The sequence below is a fragment of the Mesoplodon bidens genome (assembly GCF_964165515.1).
Source record: "Mesoplodon bidens genome assembly, chromosome: X".
NCBI lineage: Eukaryota > Metazoa > Chordata > Mammalia > Artiodactyla > Ziphiidae > Mesoplodon > Mesoplodon bidens.
The window spans coordinates 138,997,553-139,023,901 of record NC_138163.1 but is presented as its reverse complement, the minus strand read 5'-3'; the positions used below and the strand labels follow the sequence as shown (position 1 = coordinate 139,023,901).

General features: G+C 43.2%; 1 protein-coding gene across 3 annotated transcripts in view; it reads right to left on the bottom strand.

Annotated features, from left to right (window-relative positions):
* The window catches only part of LOC308608519 (neuroligin-4, X-linked-like), a 325,168-nt gene that overhangs the window by 190,268 nt on the left and 108,551 nt on the right, over positions 1 to 26,349 (bottom strand). For 2 of the 3 annotated variants that reach the window (XR_014014188.1, XM_081221709.1), the window contains exon 4: positions 18,072 to 18,274. The gene's annotated coding sequence lies outside the window, so the exon portion shown is untranslated. Of the gene's footprint in view, positions 1 to 18,071; positions 18,382 to 26,349 lie in introns of those variants that run through there. The other variant, XM_081221710.1, reaches the window with a different exon arrangement.

The following is a 26,349-nucleotide window of genomic DNA, read 5'->3' as shown; positions in this document are numbered from 1 at the left end:
CATAAAATGGAGAAGGTTTCTTAAGATACACTTAAGCGATAACCACCTGTGTGCATATTAAAATTTTATATTAAAACCCACACCATAATGTTAAGAGGATGAGATCACTTTTTAAAATATCGATCATGGTGAAAAGATGGCCACACGCCTATGGGCATTTCACAATCTAACCTCCACGGGGTGCCAGTGGAAATCTGGTCAGGAATATGTTCCCTCAACCTTATGCCTTTTGATAGAAAAATATTCGGATGAGCTGTGAGAAGGCGTGAACCCCAGGCCACTGTGAAGCCGTGGAAAGGGCGCCTTGCTTGCTGCCTAGGAGGGCTACAAATTAATGCAGTGAGGGACCGTGCAAAACACTGTGGACTCTGCCAGTCCACTGAGGTTTCCAGATGGAAGGCGGCCGTTTTGTAAGCTGAATACCCCCGGTCCAGCGGGGTGTGCAGAGCTGACCCACACAAGCGAGAGTCTCAAGCAAACAGCAGAGTCACGTTTGCTGCCGCAGATCTTCCAAGAACAGAATCCTCCTCCCACGTCCAAACCCTGGGTGGGAGTTTTCCTCTAGTCCTTCTACAATGGAGCATCATTTAGCAACTATCAAAATGAAAAGACTCTTGGGTGTCCAAGCAATAGCAACAAAGTACAGTAAGTAACAGACAGAGTAACAGCAACACAGTATTGGACTGTGATCCTACAATGTAGTTAGTATCCCAAGTATACAATAGATATCCATGAGTCCCGACAGATATAAAGGAATGATTCAGTGAATCAATAAATGACTGAGGGAGAAGGGAAAGATCTCCCTTTCAGAGGAATTCTAAATAATTGACGTCAATACTCCATCATCCAAGACATGCAGCTGAATCGCCCCACCTCCCCACCGTGAGGCACTTCAAATGACTGGCTTCCAAAGAACAGACTATGAAAAGGTGAGGGGGGTGGTGTGAGTCCACAGTGGAAAAACCCACTACCTCGGCCAGGGGATCAAGGTCAACATCAACAGGTTGCTAGGCTGTGCCCTTGACAGGATGACAAAGGCAACTGACTTTTGCGGGTTCCCTCCTCTAGAAATGTACCCCAGCCTAAAACATCACACAGACTGCAACTGGGAGACTTCCTACATAATATCACAAAACTATTAAAATCATGGAAAACAAGGTCACAGAAGAGAGGAGAAGAAGGAAACATGACGGTTAAATGCACCGTGTTGTGCTGGAGGGGATTCTACGACAAAAAGGGAGCATGAGGTAAAAACTGGGGAAAATGACATCAAGTCTGGCACTTACTTAACAGTATTGTGCCAGTGCTGGTTCCTTAGTTACAAAAGATGTCCCATGGTAAAGTAAGACATTAAGAGGATATGGGGTAAACAGGCACTCTCCGTACTTTCTTTACAGGGTGTTTTGTACATCTAGAACTATTTTTAATTAAGTTTACTTTTAAAAATGAAAATAGTACAGGCATACCTCGGAGATACTGCAGGTTCAGTTCCAGACCATTTGTGTAAAGCAGGTCACACAGATGTTTTGGTTTCCCAGGGCATATAAAAGTGATACTTATACTAGACTGTAGTCTATTACGTGTGAGATAGCATTATGTCTTTAAAAATAATGTACAGACCTTAATTTAAAAATAACTTACTGCTAAAACATGCTCACCGTCCTCTGAGCCTTCAGCGAGCCGTAGCAGTAACATCAAAGGTCGTGGGTCACGGATACCATCACACATACAGTCATAATGACAAAGTCTGGAATACTGTGCAAATTACCAAAGTATGACACAGAGACACAAAGTAAGTGAATGCTGTTGGAAAAATTGTACCGAGAGACTTGCTCGACACAGGGTTGCCACAAACCTTTGATTTGTAAAAACAAAAAAACAAAAAAACACAGCATCTGTGAAGTGCAATGACACCAGGTCTGCCTGAATTGCAAAACTGTCCTAAAGAAAATGGGTTCCGGGCTTCCCTGGTGGCACAGTGGTTGAGCGTCCGCCTGCCGATGCAGGGGACACGGGTTCGTGCCCCGGTCCGGGAAGATCCCACATGCCGCGGAGCAACTAAGTCTGTGCACCACAACTACTGAGCCTGTGCTCTAGAGCCCATGAGCCACAACTACTGAAGCCCACGTGCCACAACTACTGAAGCCCACGTGCCTAGAGCCCAGGCACCGCAATGAAGAGCAGCCCCCGCTCGCAGCAACTAGAGAAAGCCCGCGCGCAGTAACGAAGACCCAATGCCACCAAAAACAAACAAACAAAAAAACAAACAACAAAAAAAACCTATGGGGAGAGAGGAGACTGCATCCCTGAAAAAGTTTCATCCCTTCCTACAAATGTGTGAAACATGGCAAGGTGTAATAAACAAGTGCAATTAACTAACGTTTCAAAAAACTGGAGAGGCATTGGGTTCTTACAGATAATAATTAAGAATCCAGAGACAAGGAAGATCAGAGGCAGCTAAGCTGCTTTCATAGTAACTCAGAAAAACAAACAAACAAACAAAAAAAACACCTGAGTTTCAAGTAACAAGTTTTGCTTTCAGTTTTGGAGTTTTGTTTTTCCTGTGTCCTCTCCCCAAAGAGATTTCTCTTCTTCAATCGCTGTGGCACAAAATACAGAAAAGTAGGTTTTGAAAATGAAATTATGTGCTTTGCTTTATTAACGTGTTTGATGATGCCTCTGATTTCGTATGCTTCTCATAAAACTGGCAAAAATAGAGATATCAAATCCTGAACTTTCAAGTATTTAATCTTCATTTCCAGAATAGTGTTTAAAAGTACTGTCCAGCTGTGTGGTTCGGGGATAAATCACTGGACCTCTGTGTGACTCAGTTTCCTTCTGTGTAAATGAATGAACACAAATGATTATTCAGTTTCTTTCAAATCCTCATAACCTGTGATTCTAAGGTATTTTCTTATTTTATCACAAATATCCCAACCAACTATACTTTTTATATTTACTATAGGCAAGTCAGTCATGGTCTAAGCTCATTTTTATATTCCTGGAATTAAAGGTGGATAAAAAGGCATACTTTGCATCCTTCAACTCCCCACCCTATAAGCTGAAATAGGCCCCCCAAAATGTATAGTATCTGCTTGAATACTGTTTTTTTTTTTTTTTTTTTTTTGCGGTATGCGGGCCTCTCACTGCTGTGGCCTCTCCCGTTGCGGAGCACAGGCTCCGGACGCGCAGGCTCAGCGGCCATGGCTCACGGGCCCAGCCACTCCGTGGCATGTGGGATCTTCCCGGACCGGGGCACGAACCCGTGTCCCCTGCATCCGCAGGCGGACTCTCAACCACTGCGCCACCAGGGAAGGCCTTGAATACTGTTTTTAATTTGAAGAGAGGATTTGTTTTTCCTGCTGAGTAGGTTTGGAAGGATATCAGACCAGAAGAGGAACAGGAAGGAGGGGAAACAGCTGTGTTTCATCTGACCGGCTCCGGTGAGAAGCCCAGCACCACTGAGGCCCAGAGGGAGCCACCTGCTCCCCTACCTTGGCCATGACATCCGTAGCAACATGTGGGTAATTGCCTCTGAAGAAAGGCCACCCTCGAGGCAAACCGGAAGAAGTAAGGACCATCGCTTGGGAATAGATAGTTGTTTCAACACCAGTAAATCCGGGGATGCCCACCTAGGTGTGACTAAACTCCCCTGGGCCCAGCTCCACTCTTCAGGGATGCCCTTAGGCCCCATTAGATGCCGTGGGTTTTAAGACCGGGCTGTGCAAGGAACACCAAAGATGCCAGTCATCCACCAGAAGCTAGGAAAGAAGCACAGAACAGATTCTCCCTCACAGGCTCAGAAGGACCCAACCCTGTGGACACTTTGATCTCAGACTTCTGGCCTCCAAAACCCTAAGACGATAAATTTCTGTTGTCTAAGCCAATCTGTGGTATTTTGTTACAACAATCCTGGCAAATGCATACAAACACTGTGTTCTTTAATTCTTGAACCTGATAAAAATGTTAATCGCCACTTGGGGCATTTTCAAAAGGAGGTTTATCTCCAAAGCAATTTCAATACCCTTCTTTCATTTTACCTTCATAAGACCCTATTAAATAAATAGATACTAACATTCCAGTGTTAAAAAAAAAAAAAAAAAGACTGGGTTGTGATTTCTCTAAATTAACAGCATACTGGGGGTAGGGGAGGGATACAGTTCACAGTTAAATATAATTTTTCAAATTTCTTCCCCTTTTACTTTTCTCTTCCTTCAGTGACATTTAAAGAGAGAAAAGGTAAATACACATCTTGGAATGATTTAGCAATAGAAATGTTAACAGTCAAGTTCGGTCAATACAAATAATGCGTTTGGATTTTTCTGCCGATTCTGTTATGGTATTGCACAATGCAGAGCAACTGTTGCCTTTTTATTTAAATCTTCAGGAAGACATGTGCCGCGATAAAAAGTAAGCTATTAATATTTATACATATGTCAATATATATGTATGTGTTTATATAATTTATATGTGTAAATTACATATAGACATACATCTACTGATTTAATCCGGTCACATCTAAATGAACAAGAAATTGGCTGGCTCTACAAATGGCCAACATGTATCCTGATATTTCACACATATATTCATAGAACTGAGTAATTTCTTATCAATTTGGATGTGATCAGATTAAACACCCCAAAACCTGTGAAATTAATACACATGCTTACTGATGTTATTTTAATTTTGATAAATTTTAATAGCTGATTCTTGTTATTCATCAAAGGGAGACTTTTCAATCAATATAATCATCACATAAATTCATGGACATCACTTTATCTGTGAAATTGTTTTAGCAGAATCATCATGAAACACCTCCACACAAATCTGAAGCGAAGCAATGTGTAAAGCATGCGTTTCTCCCCATAATATGCTGCTGTTTCCATGATTTCTGCCATGAACCAAAATTGTCCGAAGATGTGTGCTGAGATGGGATTTTTCCCAGGACAGGCATTAAGACTCTCCTCCATTGTCATATTTTTATAACAGCTTTATTGTGATGCATCTACAACTCACCTACCTATCACCCTTTCACTGAGGTTGGTTGGTTTTATGTTCTTAACACACTCAGATTTCTCCCCCATTCTGTTTTGCCATCATAGCTTCTCTGTCTGGTAACTTCCTATGTCTTCTCATTTTAACTACTATTTAACATTGTGTAACCGTTACTTTTCCCTGACCCTTGTATTCAGGGAGAAGTATTTTCTCCTGCCTGGCCTGCTGGGTGACATCACAGCTGCTAACCCTCAACTCTGTGCTAAGAGGCAAAGATCAATCCATAAGGAAGGTTTTTGCCTTGTGTTCTGTATTTGGTTTTTGTTTTCAAAATGTCCTCTCCTTTTCCATGGTTCTGATTCTCCGGGAGTACCAGTTCCAAATAATTTTCTGTACTGTGATCTGAACTATTCCAGCGTAGGCTTGGCTCGCGGGTAATGATACAAGATGTAAATGCAGACAGACCCAGCCTGCTAGCTAAGGGCTGGGATACAGATGCCATCCCCGGCATCCACTAGGACATGTAGCCTTCTTTTCCCCAAGCCCCTGGTTAATCCTCTGACCCTTTATCAAATCATCTCTTTGCTAATTAACCCTAGTAGCCTGTGCTGTTGAAGAAGCTAAAAATTTGAAGGTATGTCATCTCCAGCTGAAAATTATAAAATTCCCTACCTTCTCAATATTTCAGCTATATGGCCCTAATGATCTCGCCTTCAACTATTTAAAAAAGATTTGAATTAAGTTGTTATTTTCCTTAACACTGGATATAGAACATGAGAAATTCAACACACACACAATACAACACACTGACACACAGACACACACCCCAGAAGGGAGATTCTCATAGAAAACTTCTTTGTTGTTAACTTTGAGTCTGTTTCCTGTCTTGTTGTGCCCACCCATCCCCCTCGCACTATTTTTCCTGGGCAGCTTTGTCACATGGATAGTACACGAAAGATAAACAACCTGGTCTTCTTCATTTGCCCCATGTCTCAGCCCTCAATCAATGCTGAATAAGTGAATGAAACGAAAAAAAAAAAAAAAAAACAAGTTCATTTTTCCAGATTACCTTGGCAATTTAAACACTTTCAAGTAATCTTAGATCCCCTTACCTCTGTGTCAATAAGATATCATAGAAGCCTGCTATGTGATTCCAGTTAGGTAATTTGGGTAACACTTGTTCCAAAGAATCTCAAATTATGCTGCGTCTCCTGAATCCATCAGTGTGAGGCTCTTCAAGTCCTTAATGTGTCTGTTTTCCGTGTAAAAGTCAAGACACGGGTATGACAGGTATTAGAGAGGCTCCCAATTATTTGATCTGGGAGCCTCTCTAAAGGAGAATCCCTTAACGAAGATGTGGTATATATGCATAATGGAACACTACTCAGCTATAAAAAAGAATGAAATAATGCCATTTGCAGCAACATGGATGGACCTAGAGATTATCAAACTAAGTGATATAAGTCAGAAAGAGAAAGACAAATATCATATAATATCACTCTGTGGAATCTAAAATAATACAAATGAACTTATTTACAAAACAGAAACAGACTCACAGACATAGAGAACAGACTTGTGGTTGCCAAGGGGGAGGGGGGCTGGGGGAGGGAAAGCCTGGGATTTTGGGATTAACAGAGGCAAACTATTATATATGGGATGGTTAAACAACAAGGTCTTACTGTATAGCACAGGGAACTATACTCAATATCCTGTGATAAACTGTAATGGAAAAGAATATGAAAAAGATTGAATATATACGTATAACTGAATCGCTTTGTTGTACAGCAGAAATTAACACAATGTTGTAAATCAACTATACTTCAGTAAAATAAATTTTAAAAACAGACAATCCCTGATTTGGGAGCTCTTGACAAAGACCTTAACTAGCTGAAAAATAGATTATACGAGGGGTGGTGGAGTTTGAGAACATTATCTGTGATTTTACAATCTTTGAGACTCCGGTACATCAGAATTCATGACATTTTTCATTATCACAAAAATGCTGAAATGTCTAACTTGCTTATTGATTTTTATAACGACCATAGGATACAGTCATTAATTAATGAGGCTAGATCCACCACCTTATGTTTAAAAAAAAACAATATTTGATGGGCCCTCAATTCTTTGTTGAATCAAAGTCATCTGTTTAAATATGTATTCACTCACACAATTTACTTAAAATGAAAATCAATGTTTCACAAATATAGGGTTTGACAACTTTTAAAAATATAAGCAGCTAAACAAATAGGGCATGTGAAGAATTCTATTAAGTTGTCTTGGAAAATCTTTGCCATTTCATTTTGCTATTCTTTCCAGACTGATAGAAAGAATTATCCTCTATCTAGTTACCTTCATTGGTCCTTTAATGTTTTAACGACCTCTGAGTTCTCATCAGTCAGCAAACAGAAGAAAGTGAGGGGGGAGGGGGGAAGGGGGAGGGAGGGAGAGATTAAAGAAGGAAAAGTCCGTAATACGTACCAGAAAACGGGAAGGGGTGATACACACGTGAACTAAATATCTTAACAACTTATTTATGAACATTCACACACAGGCAAGGATTTTTGAGGCGGTATATGCCTAAATCATCTCAACATTACCAGGGCTAAATTTCCTTCCAAGCTTGCAACTTGGACATGCTCAAGAAAAGTGATGAATGAAAGAAGGAATAGGAGTCAGAAGCTAGTTTCCAGAAAAAGATGTGCGTACCTCAGTCACCGAATTTCTTTCTTGTCAAGACTAAGGAGCTCCGTTCCTGAGCCTACCATATTGATTTCCCATCTTGAGCAAGGCCACACAAGACACCTAGCCAACAGGATCTAGCCCACAGAATCTAGCACACAGATGCTCAGATGGAGAGCCATGGCGGCCACCACCACTAACCCGTGCCCGTGGCGGGCAGCACTGATTTGCTGTGGCGTCTGTCCTGCTGAGATAGATTCTTGGGTCTTGTGTTCTAGGGGCAGCAGATGCCCATCCATTCAGGCAGGAAGGATACAGGGCTTGACCTGATACATATGCTTCCACTGACAGGAGGTTGCTTACTAAGTATCAACTAATTATGTTTCTGTGAGGGCTCGAATATGCTTGTTACCATAGGAACATTAATAACTCCTCAACGTCACTTGAAGGCCAAGAGGTAGTTTCTGTGGACCATTAAATGTAGATTCTGGGGACCAGCCTGGAAATGGTCTTACCAGATATGACACAGTTTCTTCTGGAAAATGCACATCAAACTATCTATTCATCCATCTATATATGTAGGCTCTACTTGTATTAATTTTTTTTTTTTTTTTTTTTTTTCAGTACGTGGGCCTCTCACTATTGTGGCCTCTCCCGTTGTGGAGCACAGGCTCCGGATGCGCAGGCTCAGTGGCCACGGCTCACTGGCCCAGCCGCTCCGAGGCATGTGGGATCTTCCCAGACCGGGGCACGAACCCGTGTCCCCTGCATTGGCAGGCAGACTCTCAACCACTGCGCCACCAGGGAAGCCCCTAATTATATATATATATATATATATATATATATATATATATATATATATATATAGATTTCTTATGTAAGTTAAATATGTATATACATTACATAATACACAATTATATTTATATAATACATTACATGGCTAAATGAATTCTTTTCATTATCTATATAAAGGCTCTCCAATGAATTTTAAGATAAAGCATGTCTTGGGACTTCCCTGGTGGCACAGTGGTTATGACTAGGCACTCCCAATGCAGGGGGCCCGGGTTCCATCCCTGGAACTAGATCCTGCATGCCGCAACTAAAAAAAATGAGAGATCCTGCATGTGACAACTAAAGATCATGCCAGAACGAAGATCCTGCACACAGCAACTAAGAACCGGACCAGCCAAATAAATAAATAAATAGATAGATAAATATTTTTTATAAAAAATAATAAAGTAGAATAAAGCATGTTTTGATGAGTCTTTCATCAATTATATAAATTGTATGCAAATACAAATATATAAATGCATAGTGTATACTATATATAGATAACTAACAAGGACCTACTGTATAGCACAGGGAACTACACTCAATATTTTGTAATAACTTAAAAGGGAAAAGAATCTGAAAAAGTGCGTGTGTATATATATATATATATATATATATATACACATATATATATATATGAATCAGTTTGCTGTACACTTGAAACTAACACAACATTGTAAATCAACTAAACTTCAACTTAAAAAATGCACAGTGTATACACAGTTATATAAATATATAAATACAACATAGCAATAATTATATACATACATATTTAAATGAAATTTAGCTAGTTTAGAGGATGAAGTCTTTCTAGATATGATCTGCCAATAAAATGACCCTGTGCAAGAAATAGCTTTGTGATGTTGTGGCTCTAACTGTCCTGAGACCACTTGGGTCCGCATGCCAGCCTACTGACATGTCAGGGACCTACGTCTGTTTGCAGTCTACGTGCAATCCTATTTCCAAAGAACCTGAGCCCATTGGCAAACTGACAACCCAGGAAAGGAAATCCTCTGGCATTAATTCACAGCTGCCGTGGCTTTCCTGTGAGCTGGGGTGTGTCCGTGCTTCTCGGTAGGTGCACCGTGGATGAGTGCTCCATGTGAAATTGGGATGCAAAGGGAGTGCGGGAAGGAGGGACCCCAAACCACAAAGAGACTATTATGAGCTTCTCAACTTTGGGGACTTCCAGCTTCTCGGTGTTCATGGCAAGTGAACTCTGGGCTTGTCTGCTGTGCTGATACGATGCTTCTTCGACTGCGCCAGGAGCTTTCGATGGCGACAGCCTCTCCACAGAGCCCTTACGTACCGAGAGACACAAAGGCTTGCATCGCCTACCAGGCAGATAAAAGGGCTATTTAGTTTCGCCTTTTTAAAAAAGAGTGTCCAGTGTGATCCTTGCAAAAATTGTCAATTTCTCCATCCCAGTATGTAACCTGGAGGAATATGGATGGACATAAAAGGGCAGCGTGTTATCACTCCAACCACACAGATTATTTCACCCTGGACCTGGACAATGATACCTTGTAAGAAACTCTTACTCAATCAGAAGAGAAAGCTTCAAGGAAAGTTAGAGAAAGCAGCTGCTTGCCCCTCAACATACACTCTCAAATTATTTAGGTCTCAGTGTCCTGTCATAAACCATCATGGAAAAGAACATGAAAAAGAATATGTATACATATGTATAACTGAATCATTGTGCTGCACACATGAAACTAACACAACCCTGTAAACTAATGTCTTCCCCCTCCAATGAGGAGTCTTTTCAGGTCCATCTCAGGTAACTTACATCATGAATTTTCTAATATCACTTACGTTTGGTGAATGATGGAGAGAAGAAATGGAAAATGACCAAGACAAAAATCCCATTTTTCATTTTGGTACTTTGTTTTTTTGTTTTGATCTAATGTGTTGCTGTGGCTGAGAAAAAACATTTGATGCAAGAAATTGCTCTTGGTTACGCTGGTGCATACGGGCATACCTATGTGTATAAATATACACAGACACACACAGACACACTTCCCTTCTTACTACATGCCTTTAGGCCATGAGGGAGTATGCATTCGAGTGAGAAAAGCAGTTAACAGTGACATACTTTATTTGCTTGAAAAAATGTGTTTCCTCAGACTCACAGATACAGAGAGAACGAAGGAGTAACCAGTGCAGAAGGAGAAGGGGGAGGGGCAAGATAGGGATAGGGGATTAAGAGGTACAAACTACCCTCCTACGCCTTTGGTGGGAATGTAAATTGGTGCAGCTACAATGGAGAACAGTGTGGAGGCCCCTCAGGAAACTAAAAATAGAGTTACTATGTGAGCCTGCAATCCCACTCCTGGGCATATATCCAGAAAAGACAAAAACTCTAATTCAAAAAGATACATGCACCCCAATTTTCACAGCAGCACTATTTACAATAGCCAAGACATGGAAGCAACCTAAATGTCCATCGACAGATGAATGGAAAAAGAAGATGTGACACATATATACAGTGGACCATTACTCAGCCATAAAAAAGAACAAAATAATGCCTTTGCAGCAACACTGATGGACCTAGAGATGATCATACTAAGTGAAGTAAGTCAGACAGAGAAAGACAAATATCATATGATATCACTTATATGTGGAATCTAAAATACAACACAGATGAACTTATTTACAAAACAGAAATAGGCTCACAGACATAGAAGACAAACAGAATACACTTTGCTGTATACCTAAAACTAACACAACATTGTAAATCAACTACCCTTCAATTAAAAAGAGGTACAAACTACTATGTATAAGACAGGTAAGCCACAAGTATACATTGTACAGCACAGGGAACTACAGTCATTTTTTCAAAATACCTTTTAATGGAGTATAATCTGTAAAAATATGGAATCACTATGCTGTCCACCTGAAACTAATAGAATTATGTAAATCAACTTAAATTTTTTAAAAATGAGTTCATGGCTGCCCACCACCTGGCCCATTCACAAAGGGTACTCGAGTAGGAAAAAACTGAAAACACTATAGGCACGCCACCTCAGTGGCTTGTGGTCTCCACACACACACCTCCCCAGTGCCCCGCACACCCCCATCCCCACTGGTTGTTTCTGAGACCGCAGTTTGACGCCGCAGGCTAAGTAGCCAAAGCTGGCGGACCGTCAAGGTCACATAATCCACGTCCCTGCCACGGGTCTAAACCAAACACTGGTGATGCTGATAGATGAAACCTGGAACATGACACCATGTGCAAATCCCATCACCGCTGTAAGAACACAACCAAAGAGATCTTTTCCATGCTTCGCAAAAATAAACAGCGACTCACGGGTAATACACCTCTCATCACTGCCCGTCACAGTTTCTTTCAGTTTGATTCTTTTTTTTTTTTTTTAAAGGATCCAAAAGCTTAACCAACTTTCTTTTTCACGTAGAAAAATCGGAGGTGAAATTCCCCATTTCAAAGAAGTGCACTTGGCAAAATATGACTTCTTCCGCCAACACCGCCCCCCCCCCCCGGAAACAAAGTTCCAACCAGCCAAACAAAAGCAAAAATGGTTACCAAAGGGGAAAGTGGTGGAGGGCTAAATTAGGAGTTTGGGATTAGATACACACCACTATATATATATATAACATAGATAAACAATGAGAACCTCCAATGTTTTGTAATAACCTATATGGGAAGAGAATCTGAAAAAAGAATATACACATATATATGTATAACTGAATCACTTTGCCGTACGCCTGAAATACAACAACTATACTCCAATTAAAAAAAAAAAAACTGAGAGATGAGTTGGGATGAGGGTGGATGCCTGCAGAAACCTAAGAGAGTCCATTTCACAGAAGGAAAGAGTAGAATGGGGGTGGTCAGGGGGAAGTGGCGAGTTACGAATCAAAGGTCATAAAGTTTAGATAAAGCAAGATGAGTATCTTCTAGATCTCCTGTACGATACTGGACCTACAGTCCACAGGACTATACTGTGCACTTAAACATGTGTTTAAGTGCACAGTATAGTGGATTCTCGTGTCACATGTTTTTACCTCAAAGCAATCAAAGAAAAAAAACATACCCTTGGGATGATGACTTCGAGATGGAAAGATGACTTCATCATCCAATCAGGGATTAGCCTCTGGAAACCAAAATGATCACCGATAGCAACATATCAAACCAGGAAGGTCCAGTTGCCAGCCAAAAAGGAGCGCTCTGTTACCGTGGTAAGTCACTATTCATAAATAAAACCACCAAACAAAACTCTAGGTTCTTTCCCTTCATTTCCAAACAGCTATGAAAGCACATATGCCATTTCATTAATACGATCCTGAAATAAAGATCTGCCTCCAGGGAGGCCCTGTAGGGCTTACTCTTCCTCACTTCTTCCCTAATACGATTACTCTTTTCTCCTCTGGAATCAATTCAATAACACCTCACCTTACTAGACATTTCACGCTTGTTGGGGTTTGGTTCCTGTTCGGTCAGGCACGCCTTCTGGGCAGTGCGGAGGGGGGGGGGGCGGGGGCTGGTGCAGAGAAGATGCTCATTCTGGAAACTGGCCAATTCCCACAGGCAGGTGGCGCTCAGGGGTTCCACACACACCTGGGGCAGGTGATCTCAACAGGGAAGGTCTGAAGGCTGAAATCAGAGCCCTAAGTGGCCTGGCTGTTCTCCACTCATGTGCTCATTTTATGAGCCCTTTATTTCCTTTTTGTGTCGTATACCCACTGCAGACATAAATCCTTCTCAGAGGTATTTGTTCAAAGCCTATAAATGGCCAACCTCAAACTTCTAGGCGGTCCCACTGTTTTTTTCTCCCTTATTCATTTGTCGTACTCTGAGGAAGGGTTTCCCATCCCGCCACTCACGGAGCACAGAACAGAAGACGCTTTGAAAGGCCAAATGTAGGTTGTTTAGAGAAAAATGACAAAACTGGAAAATATTCATGGCGTGAATGGCCCATGAATGGCTTGCAGCCCACAACAGATGACCTAATTGCCTAGAACCACGTGGGCTCAATTTTGAGATTTTCACTGCCTCCCCTTATCCGGCCCAAAGCGGAATATCTGATTTGAAACTGGTAGCTGACAAGTTTAAGAAAGCAGCTGTCGCTACATCCAAGGCCTAGTCTGTCTTCGAATTTTTTAACATAATTAAGCGGCAAATGAAGTGTCTCTTCTGAAAAGATACAGTATCCAGGATATTTTTTTTTTTAATTGGGCAACTGACTTAAACTAAACCCTGAGCGTATTTTTCTCATTTGGGAATAAGTGTATACTGTTAAGCATCAAAAGCATTATAGAAAATATACAGCTGTGGTTGATATATTAAAAATCTGTTCCTTGCCCTTGACTCTCACATACAAAAATCAGCTCTCAGCGGGTTTGGAATTTAAGTATATTTTAACCAGAGAAGCCTGTCATCACAGTGAGGGCATTAAAGGACTTGAAATATTTTCATATGGTGGCTTCACTGGAATCACATAAATTCTGTCAACAGGTTGTACTGTTGACAATACCTAGCTGTGCAATAAAGGTTTAGAATCTGGAGTACCAATTAAAACGGAAGAACAGTAAAGCCACGCCAGACTCTGTGCACTTGAATATTTACTTTTGTGAGAACCCTCCCTGGGTTTTTTTGTTGTGGTCCAGGCATCAAAGGCCAATATTCTAAAGAGCTCTTAAAGAGATGGTTGCACATTCTGAAAGCACTGTAATGTGTATAGAGAGGAAACACTCTCATCTTTGTACAGAGACCAAGAAGCTTTCCACAAATTACTACAAAGGAAAAAACATGAAAAGGCCAAGTTCAGAAATAAAGAAAAACCCCACATACTTACTGCGGGTCTACATTCCAGGCCCCAAAAAGAGAACTTTTATATTGCCCACATCTATTCACTTGTAAATTTCAGAGCATGGAAATACCTGCTTTATCTACCTTATGTAGCAAACCGACACTTATCAACTATCTTATATCTATTTTTAGATTTGGGTATAAATTAGCTGGGTTTAAGGCCAAATGTACATTCAGCACTCTTTTTATTTAGGGGAAAAAAAATACAAAGGAAAGCAACAATTCTTCCACCAAAGAAAAACGTGTCAAAACACCTTGAAAACGGCATCAAAGCACAGCCATTAGTATGAAAATGCAATTATCATTAACTCCCTGCTCGAAATCATGCCGGTTTCCAAAAAATTAAACCTGTCATTTTAATCCAGTAATTTAAAACTGATGAAGTAATTTTCCACTTGCTACTTATTGGCCCTCATGATTTTCTTACATGTGAAGGAAAATATTCTTTAAAATTGCCGTATATATATCTATATATAGAGATAAATATAGATATATATATAGATAGATCTCCAAGTACATTTCTTTGGGTAACAGAATATTGAAGTTTTAATCTAGGAAAAAAAATATTTGCAGAGGTCTCCGTGAGATTCTTATGTTCTTACTTTAGGGATGCATTTTTAAAATCCACATTTTTTAAATCTGGAAATAAGGGATGAATGCAGCCATGTGCCAAAACACTCACCCCCCCCCCACACACACACACTCTGCTGCATCTACACAGGGAAATCTACCCTGAGGTTTTCAAGGGCGGCTGTTAACCTCTTTCCAAAGCCCACTAGAGGCAACTAAAGGCATGAAAAATTCCCCAGCCCCTCTATCTGCCCCCAGAAAGATGTAGATTTCTGTGCCACCGGACCCCTTCTCCGGGCTCTCTCATTCTCTAGGAAAAAGCTAAGCATCGCCATTCAAACCACGCCGTTCTCTTAGCAGCTGAGGTTGCTTTGTTCTGATGGAAAGTCAGGTCTTGAAACCCCGGTTAATTTCTAGATGAAGTATATACCTACCGACGATGCCTTATGCACGCACTCCTACGTTGCCTGCAGAACCCTACACAAACTGGAAATTCTGCTCCCTCAGGATATAACTAAGTCTCCCCAAACTTTCTTTTCTTTTTTCGTTCTTTTTTCCTCTGCGTCCCGTCCCTCCAATCGTGGTAAAGGCTGACTCCGAAAAGGAGCTAGCTCGTACCACCTCGCATCACAAAACAGTTAAACGCAGCGCGCTCAGGATGTGGAGGCCGGGTCAGCCAGGGGACCCCTTCAGACAGCCTAGGCTAGGAGCACAGAAAGCCGTTTCCCCGAAACTGACCCAGTAGGAAAAAAAAAAAAAAAAAGGAAATCAAGGGAAGAATCCACACTACCACCTTGTGGATTCTGCTCGCAAGAACAGTACCTGCTGAGTTCGATACCCGCCGCCGGACACACCTCACCCCAAATCTCCCAAGTTGGGTCCACATGACGGAGGGCGAGCCGCGGGCCCGGCTCACGGCAGGCGCGCGCGCGCTCTCGGCTTCACTCCCGACGCGCGCTCCCAGAGCGGGCGCGAGCCGCCTTCCCCGGCCCCCGACGCGGCCTCCTGCGCCCCGCCCCCCTCCCGCCGGCCCGAGAGAGCGGCCTCGTGGCTCCAAAAATAGATGAAAAGAGGCCCACACCTGCTGGTCGGTTCAGAGAAGGGAGTCACACCAGAGGAAAACCCGCAGCCAAAAAAAAAAAAAAAAACCCACAAAAAAACAAAGCAGAAAAGGGCGAGGGGCGGGAGGGAGGCAGAAGACGTCCTCCGGGCGCCCCTCGCCCTCCGAGGGGGACTTCCGTTCCTAGGGCGGCCCCGGCCAGGCCCCGAGGGTGCGCGGGGGGACCCCCGGCCCCCGCCGCTTCGGGGAGAAAGGATGCTGTGTCTGGCGGCGGGCAGGCGCCGGAATGGTGCGCCGGGCCCAGGGATGCGCGGGGCCCCGGGCCCGGATCCGGGGGCGCACCGCCCGGGGGGGCCGGGCGGAGAAATCGAACCTACCGGTTCTCGGAGGGGCGAAGAAGCCGGGGGAGGGGAGGGGAGGGGTGCGGTCGGGGACGGGCGGGGAAAGAGGGGGCGTCTGGGAGACTGAACGGTGCCCGCGCGCCCTGAAGAGGCGGCGGGCTTCCCGGAGAGCCGGAGCGGAAGGGAGGGAACACTCGTGGGCTGGGGTCGGGGTGCAGCCGGGACCTCGGCCTCTCCTCCGGCCGCCGCCGGCCCGCGACCCCCGCACCGTCTGCGGCCGAGCGGCACGCCTGTTCGGCCCGCTGGAGCGGGACGGGGGTCAGGCCGAGCCGCGCGGGAAAGGGCAGGGGGCGGCGGCGGGGGTCGGGATGCAATCGGCTGGGAAAGCGTAGGAGCCGGGCGGGATCCAAAGCGCGGGACGGCTGCGAGCTTTGGGATACGGCGGGGGGGGAGGATGGAGCGAGGGAGGGGGGGAGGGTTGTCTGTTACGTGGCCCAAGGCTCTGCGGGTGGTCCGCACCTCCGAACCGAGTCCCCGGACCTCCGCCCCCCGCCTCCGGCGAGAGGACCGGCCCGCCGTGCGCCCCGCGGGCTCTGCTCCCGGAACGAGGGTTCTCCGTGGGCACCGACGGGGGTCCGCATCCCCGGAGACCCCGGCTAGGGCGCCCAGCGCCGGTCCCCGCAGCTGCCAACTTTTGTGGTCCTCGGGGAGAAGCGGGCAGCTCGGGGACGGCGCTCGGGCGGCAGCTGCGAGCCCCGCGCAGACGTGCAGGCCAGACCCAAAGGCTCCCGAAGCAGCAACGCCACCAACCGCCCTCACTCCTCCTCGCGCCCTCCATGTCCCGCCGCTTGCCTTCCCACAGCCCACACGCACGGCTGAAGGGCGGATGGCCGTGGGAGGGCAGGTGGCCCGCTCCCCAGCTTTGCAGAAACGGCGCTAAGCTATTTCGTCTTCACCCGGGGTCTCCAGCGCGCCCGGGTCGCTCCCCAGCAAAGCCCAACCAGGTCCTAATCAATCACGTGCGTTATTTCGTGCATCACACAAGCCGTCATCTTATTCAAGGCCAGCAGAGGAAGGAGGGGAAAAAAAATCGCTTAATGCAAACCCAGCCAAGCCTGTTTTCCCTTTTTCTCTCTGGTTAACCCAAAAAAATGCACCCGGGGAGGTGGTAGCTGACAGTTTCCTTAAAGAAGGAGGAGGAGAAAAAAGCCCGTGATGGCTCACAGTTTCCAGAAGTGCTCCTGGCTTCCCCACCAGTCCTGCTTTGCAGAGATCTGGCACTTTGCTCTTTCTCTCCCTGTACTGCAGATGTATTTTTTTTTTCTTCCTGTGTCCGCCACACTCTTCTGTTTATTTGTATGTAACACAGCGCTATTTTGTAAACACATCACACACGGCCCCAGAGCCGTTCAAATAGCTGATTGCAGCAAAACGCTTCCAAACCACGGTGGTCCCAATTTTTTTAAGTCATGAGAAAAAAAAATGTACTGTTTCTGTAGAGATGTGCACGAAGCTTGCACAGGACACGCCGTACATATATGTCCACACTCCCACCCACACCTAAGAAACGGAGCGACCGATGGAAGAAAAACTCCTATCCAAATTTTCAAAATTAAAAAAACATTTTTTTTAAATGTCGGATGAAGTGGAGCGCAAACGTTAGCAGTCGGGCTTATCATCTTTTGCTGGGAAGCACACATCAGTCAAAACGTTAAATAGGCTTTAAAAAAAAAACAACCCAGACACATCTTAAAACGGCACCTACCTTAGCCGTGGAAAAGCTGCATCGGCTGTAAGTGTTCTTTTTATGCATCCAGATTTTTCCAGGGACCGAGGCTATGATTCAGGAGGATGTACTAAGTCCAAGCGCCTTGGCTTTCTCGAATCCCAACTGGATTTGCTCCCCCGAAGAAACGCGAGGACCACCGACACTGCCGTTTGCAGGAAATTCGTTGTTTCTGTCGTAGTCTGACGGGGGAGAAGAAACAGGAACACAGTCGGAGAAGGAAGAGCCGCGTTACGTCTGAATAAGAGCTCTGTATGTAGAGACAGAGACCCGTCTGCAAGAAAGAGAGAGATTGAAGCGAGAGGTCCTGATGGCTCCCAGCTCCCCCTCTGCTATTGGACCAAACTGAATGAAATTTACAAAGCCAGCAGCCAATAGATCCCCGCGGTCGGCCCCATCGCTACAGAAACCACATCCACGGCTACAAGCGCATGCAAAGAGCAGCTAATCCCAGTGCAAACCAGCTGGAACAGAGAGATTCCGGCGCCGCCGGGGTGGTGGAACAGGTGAGCGCGCTTCTCACTGGGCCACTGTGCCAGAGCGCACGGGAAAGCTTCCCTGCGCTCTCCAGATACCCTTCAGGGACACCACACACGCTGCCGTATTTGCAAACACTTTTAACCCTTTAAGGCTATGCTATCCAAGGGTGCGTGCCAGCAGTGCAAGCTCTTGCCCGGGGGTCAGGCTGACAGATGTGTTACTGTTTCTGGATGGTATTCGGCTTGTACTGGGAAACAATGATAGATAGATAGATAAATTAGCAAAATTAGAATGAAGACCTGTAAAGGACACAACCTCTTTTATGCCCAGGCGATGGGTTAATACCTTTTGGCGTTTTTGTTTGTTTGGTTGGTTTTTTTTGCGTTGGGACTTCGTTGCCGTGCGTGGGCTTCTCAATGTGGTGGCTTCTCTTGTTGCCGAGCACAGGCTCTAGGCGCATGGGCTTCAGTAGTTGTGGCTCGTGGGCTCTAGAGCGCAGGGTCAGTAGTTGTGGCACACGGGCTTAGTTGCTCCGCGGCATGTGGGATCTTCCCGGACCAGGGCTCGAACCCCTGTCCCCTGAACTGGCAGGCAGATTCTTAACCACTGCACCACCGGGGAAGCCCCTGTTTGTTTCTTATACAGTAGTGGTTTTGATGAATGAACTATTGAAGAAGTTTCTAGCATCTGCCAGTTCTATTGAAATACCCCTCTTCACTTTTGGGATCCAGGATTTCATCTTTTCCAGCCAACTCAGAATTTGGTAATAGGACCTGGTATTTATCACTGGGTTAGAGGTAGCTGGCTGTCAGTCGCGTGATGTCTGAAGCTCCCCTCTGATAAATCAGGGAAGGCTATAGAGTGCTGTAGCAGTCTGAACACAGATTCTCAAACTAGACTGCTTGGGTTCAAGTGGCATATGACCTTCGCTGTGTGTTTAAATACTTCGTCTGGGTTTCTGCCTCTGTAACGTGGAGAAGACAAAAGTAATCACCTTGTGATATCCTTGTGATGTGATATGTGATACAGGACTAGGCATGCAAGGAGCTCCAAATAAATGTCTGTTTTTCTTAACCTTATTTCACGGGACTGTGGACTTACTTACTGAAGGAAAAACATAATGTCTTCCATCCATAGGACATTGTCACAATTGCTTCTGCATTTAGGCAGCAAACTCAGGCATCCAACCTGCTGTCATTATTTGGTGTGACGGCACAATTAGCGATTCCTCAGGAGTTTTAAGAGAAGGACTCTTGGGGAAGATAGCCAATAGTGGGGAAGGTGATAAACGCTGATTTAGGGGACCTAGTTTCAGGTCGAGTGTCTTAACCCTGCTAGCGTTCACCTGTTGGAAAGTCTGTTAGGTTCTGTGAACCTTAGGGAACAGATCCTTTAAACAGTGATGAAAATAGCTCTCTGTGGTTCCTTGGGACAAATAAATGAGATAACAGGCAGGAAAACATGCATCACCAAAAAGATGTCTATATACACCATACATACAGGTACAGAGAGAATGCTGTTTTCATCAGTTATATATACACAAAATAGATATATAATCTAATAATAGAAGAAATATACATATGTTTTATATAAATATATATTTTTCTTCTATCATTTAATAATTATTTAAGATCCAATAACATAATAGTATCGCTAATAAGTGTAGTTTTCCCCCCAAATTAGTAACACACATAACTGTAGACACAAAAATATAGATATAGACAGATATAGATGTCTCTCTCTATATATAGACATCTATTCTTCCCAAAGTAGAGTTTAGAAGCAGAGACTTGAGTTAAACACAATAACTTAGAGCAGGCCAGAAAGTCACTGGCTTTGCCGAGAAAGTGTGAATTCACTGATTTATTTATACATTTATCAGGTATCTCTTGAGCACAGGCATAATCCTAAGCGCTAAAAATGCATTTGTGAGTAACACTCATCCATTTATTTTTGAAGAAGCATACCGTCTAGTGGATAAGGGAGCCAACAGCGTAAGAAAAAAGTGATCACCAGAAGGTATGAAAGTACCTATGACGTATGAAGTCATAGGCATCCATGCAGATGGAACTGATGGAGAAAACAGTCTCCAGAGAAAGAGTGCTCTCAGCAGAGAAGGCACCGTAGCAGAGAAGAACCAACCTGCCTCCCTGTTCAATCTATTCCATTCGCTCTAACCTTTGTGCTCTGTTGTCTGTGCTTAGGCAGGCTGGCTGTGCATCTTTTGTAGAAGAATGTTGCCTAGAGCCTGAAATATACATGACACCGCATTCTTAAGGCTCTGCCTTGCAGGCTTGACCATTAAAGGCATAATAAAAAGTTGCGGAACAGAAAAGGACAATTGTGGGCTGTTCCCTGGCGGTCCACTGGTTAGGGCTCAGCGCTTTCACTATCGTGGCCTGGGTCCAATCCCCGGTGATGGAACTGAGATTCCCACAAGCGGTGGCCCGTGCAGATTGAAAAAAGAAAGAAAGAAAGCAAGTAACAATTGTTGAAGTTTTCTTGGAACATTGTATTGTGACCACAACCGGTCAATACCTCCTCGCGTTTTAGTAAAAAAAGAAGCCTGGATTCTATTCTACTGGATTCTACTCTACCTCCGGTCAGATGGTGCTTTGGGACATTTCTCAGTCTCCTGGCTTCCCCAATAAAGTCCTTATTCGTTGCCCCAACACTTCCTCTCTAGATTTATGGGCCTGTCGTGCGGTGAGCAGTGCAAGCTTGGAATGGGTAACAGAATGGTAAATAAACATGCATCAGGTGCAGCAGTTGGGGGAAAAAACATGGAAACAGCACGGATAAAGGCACAGCAGCGACAACCTGTATGTGGGGATCTGGAATACACAGGGTTTTGGGGATGGGCAGGGTAGAGAGGGTGAAAAGAAGAGAGATAAGACGAGAGGGTGAAGAATTCCTCTGAGACCTATTTATGGAGGGTCTTGAATACCATGCTGAATGGCTGGAATTTATCCAGCAGCCAGTGGGGCACCAAAAACATATGTTAAGCAGGGGGTAGGGGAGGAATCATCAGATTTATATTTTAGGGCAACTGCTCTGGTGGCGATGAGAAGACGGGGCCACAGGAGCAGGAGACAGAAAGCAAAGGTCCACTTTCTGAGACTGCTGCAAGGACGGATCCTAGAGAAGTGACGTCCTGAGTAAGAGGGAGAGAGAGAGACAGACAGATAGAAAGAGAGGAAGGAAGGAAGGAAGAAAGAATGACCCTGTTGAGATTTTTAAAAAGTACTTAAAGAGCCAGAGTATTATTTTAAGAACAAGTGAATGTATACTTGTATGAGTTTATAATTTCCCCTAATCCTGACTTCCTCACGTAACGCCAGGAAAAGCAAGAACCCAACTTAACCATCGGGAGAACAGATTGTACGATAATACAGCAAAAAAAAAAAAAAAAATGTTATACAGTTTTAAATCCGGGGTTCTTGGAAGAGAGAATTCTTCATGTTTCCATTTGGAATCTAATTATGGAGTATGGCGAGTTGGGGAGACATGTCATAAAAAGGTATTAAACAATAGGGTCCAGAGAAGGACCCATTGCTATAGGGGCTGGATTTGATTCACAAGAACGGGAAGGAGCCTGAGAAATAATCTATAAGGTACCATAGCTGCCTCTGATGCGTGCAGCAACCTTGAACGATTCTAACCTACATTCTGATATAACGTTCGTGTTCCCATGGGCCTGACATGTTCAACCCTAAATGCAATACTGCCTACGCCAGGTAGATGATCAGGCAATACTAACTCATACTGGCTCCATCAGTACAATGGGGAAAATAAAATAGAACTATGATTATGTAGGATAATAATTATTAGTGCAATACTAATATACACTACTTTGTATTACCACACACTATTGGAGATACAAATATGAATAACCTGTAAGGTGCTTAAAATCTAAGGCAGTGATAAATCAGGCTCTTCGAATACTAAAATCCAAGGTAGTATATGGTCTGTGCCATCTTAGAAGCATAGGAGAGGCATAGCAGGCTCCCTGTAGGGATGAGGAGAAAATTCTTCAGAGATAAACAAGGTTTTCATGGGGAACTGGAGAGGTGGGGAATCCTTCCAAATGAACAAATCTGGAAAAAAAAAAAAAGCCATGGAGTAGGTAGGGGCTCTGAAAGTTGAAGGCACCTAACTGTGAGCCAGGTAGCTTGTTTAGCTAGTCTCATTCCATCTTACTTTATACTCCAAAGTGCCCGAGGAACCTTGTCCTTTCAATGATACAAAAGTAGACTTCAGACCAGTTGAACTTGAATTCTCATGAATTCCAGGTTAATGTCAATCACTTAAATGAGGTTTTCACATAACTAGTTTACTAGTATGTACCTTTTCATACATGTAAATATCATTATAGAAATTTAGTTAGAAGAGACACAGAGATGGACCCCATTGGTTTTGTGGGTGAAGTGTTTTCTACGCTTTAAGGAGAGATGTTCAAGTTTGTATTTTCCAACAAGAAGGTTGTACATTCCTCTAATTCAATTTTTGCACCTGAGAAATGAAAATAAAAAATAAATAAAATCCTCCTGGGTGGCAGTCTGCTCCCAGGCCCTACAATGCTCTTGTCCTTCTGTTATTTTAGACCCCCCAAAACACCATTAATTATGCAAGATGCATATACTGTGTGGCAATATGCTCTGACTTTCCATCTGATTTTTAAAAATACTTTGCTAGTTATTATTTCATTGCTGGACATGATGAGCCGAAATGACTTTTAAATGGCCCTGATTTTTTAAAAAGGGTTCAAGCTCCTGAATTTCAGTACATTCATTGAGGCTGAGAAACCCATTAGCTACTGCCTTTGTATGAAAACCAAAGACACTGGATCCCAGTAAGTGGCCCCAAATAGAGTTTGTTTGTTTGTTTATTTATGGCTGCGTTGGCTCTTCGTTGCTGCGCGTGAGCTTTCTCTAGTTGTGGCGAGCAGGCGCTACTCTTCCTTGTGGTGCGCGGGCTTCTCATTGCGGTGGCTTCTCTTGTTGCGGAGCACGGGCTCTAGGTGCGTGGGCTTCGGTAGTTGTGGCATGCAGGCTCAGTAGTTGTGGCTTGCGGGCTGTAGAGCACAGGCTCAGTAGTTGTGGCACACGGGCTTAGTTGCTCCACGGCATGTGGGATCTTCCCAGACCAGGGTTCAAACCCATGTCCCCTGCATCGGCAGGCAGATTCTTCACCACTGCGCCACCAGGGAAGTCCCCTAGAGTTCATTTTTAAATGAACTTGCAGCAACTTTCCCACCGTTATTGCCTAAGTCTTTATAAACTTATTTCCAGGGTACTTATATATATAAGTATATATACATATATATATATATATATACACACACACACACACACACACGATACACACACACACATATATATTCAGGCATACATACATACATATACAGATGTATATATATAATACATAAAGTATATATGATAGAGAGGGGTTATATATTATATGTAAGGTTATATAATATATATATTTATATATTATAGTTTATAATTTTTAATATATTTATATAATGTAAATGGTTATATATAATACATATAATATACAGGCACACCTCAGAGATACTGTGGGTTCAGTTCCAGACCACCACAATACAGTGAATTTCTAAATAAAGTCAACAGGTTTTTTTGGTTTCCCAGTGCATATAAAAGTTATGTTTAGAGTTGACCGTAGTCTATTAAGTGTGCCATAGCATTATGTCTTAAAAAATGTCCATACTTCGATTAAAAAATACTTTATTCTAAAAAATGATAACTATCATCTGAGCCTTCAGCAAGTCATAACAGCAACATTAAAGATCATGTGGGTCACAGATACCATAACAAATACAATTATAATGTAAAAGTTTGAAATATTCTAAGAATTACCAAAATGTGACACAGAGACATGAAGTGAGAAAATGCTGTTGGAAAAATGGCCCCGATAGACATGCTTGAAGCTTGGTTGCCACCAACTTTCAATGTGTAAAAAAACAAAACAAAACAAAACAATATCTGTGAAGTACAATAAAGCAAAGTGCAATAAAATGAGGTATGTTTGTATAGCATTATATGTGACATATACAGGGTTTTATATATACATGTTATATATAACCCCTCTGTATAATATGTAAATATATAGACATCATATATACATATATAAAATACATTATAGAGATGTTTATATTCCCAGAATGGTTGATTGATTCCTGATTCTGTCCTTGTATGCTTGTTCTGTGTGCACACACGACCTCACTTCCTACTTTATACCTTATACTTCAGGTAATCTATATTTAAAAAGAAAGAAGTTTACTACTGTAGAGACAAAATAAGAACTGGCATAGATGTGCTTTGTTTATTGATGCAAAGAACCTTCTGTCTTACTAGTGACCTGTACCAGCTATACCAGCAGGGAAATAGAACTTCTCTGGTGAACGGAACATGGTTTATAATTTCAGTTTAACTAAGATGAGGTTGACCAAAATATTGTTAGCACCATTACTCTCTTGTATCCTTTCAAACTCAAGGTTTATTTTGGAATCTTTTCTTTAAAATCATCATTTCAATTTTTTTTTATCCTTCCTTGAGAGGAGAGGGAAAGTATTGCCAATTGTGCTTTGCATGTGACATGTAAACATATGTGGATTTGCATACATGTGGAACTAGAGCAGGAAGAAGATGTATATTAATACGAATGGACTCGTTTTGAATAGAGATCAACTTCTGTTCTAAGGCATTGGTACAAGAGTAATAAGATAATGTTTTCCTGGAATAGTCAAGAATGACACAAATGACACAGAAAACGGTCACACCTGTGTAATATCTTCGTATCAAGAAACTGATGTAAAATATGGCACAAATGAACCCATCTACAAAACAGTAACAGACTCACAGACATAGAGAACAGACTTGTGGTTGCCATGGGGGAAGGGGAAGGTGGAGGGATGGACTGGGAGTTTGGGGTCAGCAGATGCAAACTAGTATATAGAGAATGGATAAACAACAAGGTCCCACTGTACAGCACAGGGAACCATATTCAATATCCTGTGATAAACCATCATGGAAAAGAATACAAAAAAGAATGTATATCTAGACATATAACGAGTCACTTTGCTGTACAGCAGAAATTATAACACTGTAAACCAACTATACTTCAATTAAAAAAAAAAAAAAAGGAAAGAAACGGATGGTATCTTTTGGCCAAAACTTGGTGAAGAACTGAAATCCTCAGTCCAGCAGCCTGTGAGAAGAAACTGAATCCCACCAACCACCATGTGATAGAGGAAATGGATTCTTCCCCACTCGAGTTTTCTGCTGAGACTCCAGCCCCAGCTGACACCTGGATTGCAGCCTACGAACATCTTGTTGCAGAGGACTGACTCAGCCAAGCTATGCTCCAGCTGTAGCCGCTGTGTGTCCCAGTCTCTACATCTGATAATGTGTTACACTGTGACAGATAGCTAATGTTACTTAAACACATAGGTATGTCTGCATGTATGCACGGATGTATATGGATGTGGAGGGCTGTAAACAAGCTGCAGCGATCAGGATCGTAAAAGAATGTTGATCAAGTCGAACCAAGATGCTAAAGATTTTACAATTTGCAGCATGGTTGGGACAGCTCTTCGAGAGACACCACAGACGAATGAACCAGAGGAAGGAGTACGTCATCTGCTCGTGAAGGCTGACAAAAGGTATCAACTTAGGAAGAGGCGGAGCTTGACAACCAAATCTGTACTTCCTGCATCCAGCAAAATAGATTTTCTGTGCTCTGGCTGAGAACTGTT